We start from the raw sequence: 5,521 nt of genomic DNA on the forward strand, positions 1-5,521 counted from the left end.
GTTTGCACCTTCTCTCTATCCCTCTAGCAATGAACAGACCACGCACTATTAAGTAAGTTTAAACTGTTTCAATTACTAAATCCAAAGGTCTGGTTCATGTATTATTGCATGCAGCAGCAAGGAGAACACAGGTAGATTATTCTTCGGTGCAAGATACATCATGCAACTTGGAGCAAGTTCTAAATGGGAACCATTTAGAATTGAGATCCAGTGAGCTTGCCTCTCTTCATCTAGACAGCCAGACCTTGGTCTTTGTTTCAGAACCATCCCAGAATTACAGAGCCCTGTGAACTAGCTTTTAGACATCAATACTGACACCATCAATCTAAGCAATATTAATGTTAATTAATATATTATAATGTGTTGTTTTTAATATATGTTTTTAAAGAGTGGCTTGAGGTGCTTGTAATGATATCATCCTTCGTTCCTTTATCCTTCTAATTCTCCCTTCTTTTCTGCATATACCATAAGAGCACACAGATCATATTTGTTATCCAGTGTATTTTATTTCAACACATATGAAGAGATTTATATTATGATTTTCCATTAGAAACATAGAGAATATATATATGTGTGGGTGGGTGTTTATTGTGTATTATTATTTCACAGTGATCTATAAATATGTTTTGTGTGTCATATATTATGAATAGTTGAGGTTTTCCATACATAATGATGGTTTATTTAATATAAAAACTTATGAGAGGTTTTATGGTATTATTCATGTATATAATCATCTGCATATTGGTTTTCTTACATATTAATTACATGATATTTCGGTGCCCACAAGGAAGGTTATCATTAATGGAAACAATGCCATTTTATTGTTTCACAAGAACAATGAATTATTTGATTTTTTAAAAAATATATATTTCAACATCACTCTGAGTTTTGGCTCTTTTGCTGTCCCCTTTTTCCTTCCACTCCACTTGCTATCAAGTTTATCCGAACTGAGGTTTAGATTAGTCCTCATCCAGCCCATTACTGACTCAGGGCATACATACAGAATAGGTGTGACAGATAAACAGAACAGATCTGTACAGAAGTAGAACATTTGAGTTTTGATTTCTTTTTTGCATCTTTGCTAATTTAGTTCTAGTTTTTCAGTGTTCTCTGTGGGGATAATCACAACCTCTTTCAAATTGGCTCTCTGGTGCTTTCAAATAGCGACTGCTATCTCTTCAAGGACTCACGTTCTTTTGCTCAGACATAGCCCAGCACACAGAGATGACTTCACTGGCAGAACACAAACACCAGAGCAGTCTCCCCTCCTGTCAGGATGCTGTCAGCGGCTCCCAGCTGGTTGCCCAGGAAAGTATAAAGACACGGAAAATTTCTTGCCATCCTTTTTTATTTCAACATTAAAGAGAGAGGCTATAGAACCAGCCTCTTGGATAATGGCATTGTCCCGAGTGAATCTCCACTCCTCGTCTTTCCCACTTCCTCATTCTCATCTTCCTCATCATCATCTCCTCTATGGGTACTGTCTTTGAGCTCTTTGCTCTCCTACTTTTAAGGCTCACCAGGTTCTGGGAGATGGAGGGTCTGGAATGCTTTCTAAAGACACCGTGTCAGCTAGCTGCCGTTCTGGTCCTGCCTCCTCCTCTCCCGTTATTTCCCAACTTCCCCCCTCATCTGCCTCTGAGCTGAACCTCCCTCAAACCACTGTTGTAAAGCTATACTGTCGTCTTCTTCTTCGTCCTCCCTGAAAGGGTCAGGATGGGGTGGCGGTCTCCCCCATTCCTCCTCTGCTCAGGCAGGCAGCATCACCATGAGGCCACAATAGCAGTTTCTCTTATGGGCAGGTGACATCAGCCTGAGGTCACAATGTCCAGCCTCTCTTACAGGCAGGTAGCACCTCCCTCTTTCAGGGGGACTGCATTAGTATGAGGTCATACTTGGCAGTCTTTTTTATGCTCAAGTAGCAAGTCTCTCTTACAGGCAAGGAAGAGGGCAGGAGTTGGGCGTCATCAGAGTACACCTCACTCCAAATTGGCAGGTGAACTATCTTACTAGTTTTATGTAGATGTTAAATAGTAGAAGGGACAAGACTTGCAGAACCTTGTTGCATCAGTGCCATAGGGCTGAGAGAAGGGCATATAACACATGCCAAGTAGGAGTAGGACTTTTGAAAAATGGTGTTCCCAAATCTCTTCACTTGAGTTTTCTGCCCAGGAGGCCCACAAGGAAAGCTCTCAGTCACACACACACACACCACAGTAAACCTGAATTATAATTTTACATTTAACAGAAAAATAAATAATGTAAATGCATTTTGGTTTTTTAAAAGCACAGCATTACAAAATGAGCCTCACTACAAAGATATGCAAAACAGCACAAGGACAAGGTTGAATTATTGAAGGATGAGTAAAAAAGTAAAGGGGGAAAAGAAGGCTTTGGTGTTTTTCTTTTTTCTTTTTTGTATAATATATTGTTTCACTAGGTTTCTATGTAATCCAGGAAACAGAGTATTCATTCACTTAATAGATCAATATCATATTTGTGTGTGTGTGTGTGTGTGTGTGTGTGTGTGTGTATTCTGGATATGATTAGTAAATACAGAACATACTTAAATATAGATAGGGTTACTAAAGCTGTAACATTGTAGTACCTATTGTTTTTCCTTTCCCAACTTTTTAGAGTTTTCTTCTCCTTTCTTCTTTTTCCATATCCAAGCAGGAAATCCAGGGTTAAATAATAAAGTCAAACAAACTATTAATGTTAGCAACAAACTGAAACCATATTTCTCCATGATTTTTTCATCTTTTTCATGATTTTTATTTTTAAATATTGTTAACAGCATTGCCCTCACTTTTTTCCTTCCCCCCTTCTTTTCTTTTCTTTTCTTTTCTTTCCTTTCCTTTCCTTTTCTTTCCTGTTATGAATAGGTTACAATTTTATCGTTAAAAAGAGAAAGCTGCTATGTACCTGATTCAAGCCGGAAGTCCTGTTTTTGCTTCCCTTTTTGTTCTTTTGTTCGTTTTTATGTAAGTGCGTAAGCACCTTTTTCAGTTTAATGTTTTGCTTCTTCACTGTTCTCTTCTTTTTCTTTCACATTCATATTGTTACTAAGGTGTGTTTTTTTTAATTATAAGCTTTATTTTTGTCCCATTCACTTTTTCTATTTCTTTTTTATTATTTTTACATTGATATGCTTTTTAAATTCTTCTTCTTTTCTAATGGTGGGTTGGGATCCCACCTTACAGAACTCCAAAGGTATTCCACAGACAAGTGCTACTGAAAAGGTCCTAAACGTTTGGGATTAGCAACCTCACCACTGAAAAGGAAGGGAACCAAAAGGGAAGATCTTAACAGATAGAAGGCAAACTCTGAGATACCTGAATGGATCCAAGTCCAGGTTAAGACCTTGGAGTGCCAGTACATTGAACAGACTCCAGAAATGAATAGGAAATCTGTGGAGGACTTGTAACATCTAAGTAATATGGTACAATGTTTGGTAAAAGCAATTCAAATTCCCACACCTACGCTTGCAATGGCTGGCAGCTCTAAAAGGACTCCTGATTCTTCACAATCCACTACTTTCCTACTTCAGCTACAGCAATTCATTGATCTTGCACCTGAGCTTCATCTGTGTCATTTGTTGCTAGTGTTCTTATGAAGGACTTTGAGCAAACACAGCTGCTCACAACAATTTGTTTCGTATTGGCTTTATAATAAAAGCAGCAGCAAAGAATTGCATAGCTTGGTGGAACTGATCTCAGTTCCTTGCATCAAGTCAAACAGCTGGTCTACATTTCCAGAGAAGTAGACGATGTCTCTCTCTTAGAACTAGACTGCACCACTTTAGAATGGAAGTGACTATTGCATTCATTTTTATCCTGTCCTTCACGAAGTTCAGGGTAGTCTACACAGTCCTCCTGCTCCCTACAACGACCCTAAGCAGAGGGTTGGTTGATGGGTGCGATTGGCCTATGGTCTCCAAGTGAGCTTTATGGTGAAGTGGGAATTTGAACACAGAGCTTCCTGCTTCTAGTCCAGCACTCGAACCACTTTATAAAACTGGACCCCCATATAAAAATAACTTCCTGAACATGGAAACCCCCCCAAAAGGAGTGCCAGGGTAAGAACTAAACTAGAACACTTCTCCATGTAACTTTCCATGGCAAAGAGCTTTTGATTTGAGGATGATATACCTCACTATAGGTGGTATAGTTCCAGAAGGACTGTACTACACACTTTATGCATGAGTGTATTAGCCTAACTTTTAATAATAATAATAATAATAATAATAATAATAATAATAATTTTTATTTATACCCTGCCCATCTGGCTGAGTTTTCCCAGCCACTTGGGCGGCTTCCAATCAAGTGTTAAAAACAATACAGCATTAAATATTAAAAACTTCCCTAAACAGGGCTGCCTTCAGATGTCTTTTAAAGAGAAGAGAACTGCTTATTTCCTTGACATCTGAAGGGAGGGCGTTCCACAGGGCAGGCGCCACTACCGAGCAGGCCCTCTGTCTGGTTCCCTGTAACCTCACTTCTCGCAATGAGGGAACCGCCAGAAGGCCCTCAGCGCTGGATCTCAGTGTCCGGGTCAAACGATGGGGGTGGAGATGCTCCTTCACGTATACAGGACTGAGGCCATTTAGGGCTTTAAAGGTCAGCACCAACACTTTGAATTGTGCTCGGAAATGTACTGGGAGCCAATAATAAGGCTAAGGGAAACTGTATGCAATCACATGGCATCAAAACATAAACTGATAACTTTTGGGGCGGCCCTAATTTGAGGGACTGAGAATGCCGTTCTACCTAGGGGTATGGAATTCTCTGTTTGAATTCCATTTGCTAAAGAAGTTGACAAAGGGAACTTGCATTGGAAAAATGTTCCATGGACATGGCTAGCTTCTCATGGGATCAGTGTACCAACTTGTTCCAGGTCACTTCGTGGGTCCCTGAGTGAGTGCCACTGAATCAAATCAAAGAGTGGAAAGCTGCCATCTGGATGAGCCTTTTGAAGAGGAAGCGCTGAAATCTGAAACACAAGATGCCTTTAAAAAATGAAGAAAGTGTTCTTGTTTTTAAAATGTCGCCATCCGAAAGCGAGAAATGAGACCAGGGTCATATTTTGTTTTCTCCCTGTGCTTACTAGCGGGGGGCAAGGGGAGCTCGGCTATAATGCATTAAGACTCTCAATGCTACATACTTACAATTTCAAAATGCATCCTGTGGGATTTTACAAGGGCAGGGGGAGATGAACGAGGATCTGTACACTCTTCAGGCCATGCTGAGAATTTTAGTGTTTCATTAGGTTCTGGTGGATGCTGTGAACTAACAGATCATCTGCCAGCACTTTGCACAAGGCAGCAGTTGCTGAGCTTAACTGATATGTATGAGCATGTTCCCCAGTGAAGTTGATGAATGGCCTTCAGTGATTGCAGTTCCATATAGTGAGGGATCCATGCATGCATTCTTGAGGCAGTTGCCATGCAACCATTCAGCATTCCCTTTGAATGGGCAAGATAGCCCCCGAGATGGAAGTGTGTAATTTCTGTTGTCTGTAA

The 5,521-nt window shown here is 40.1% G+C and overlaps 1 long non-coding RNA gene across 1 annotated transcript; it reads left to right on the top strand.

Annotated features, from left to right (window-relative positions):
• Positions 1-1,834: 1,834 nt before the first annotated feature.
• Positions 1,835-3,476, top strand: LOC310844474. The gene is made up of 2 exons (XR_014564156.1): positions 1,835-1,996; positions 3,204-3,476. It is a non-coding gene; the product is annotated as an uncharacterized lncRNA (long non-coding RNA).
• The last annotated feature ends 2,045 nt before the right edge of the window (positions 3,477-5,521 follow it).

The sequence above is a fragment of the Podarcis gaigeae genome (assembly GCF_964106915.1).
Source record: "Podarcis gaigeae genome assembly, chromosome: 5".
In the NCBI taxonomy this organism is placed as follows: domain Eukaryota; kingdom Metazoa; phylum Chordata; class Lepidosauria; order Squamata; family Lacertidae; genus Podarcis; species Podarcis gaigeae.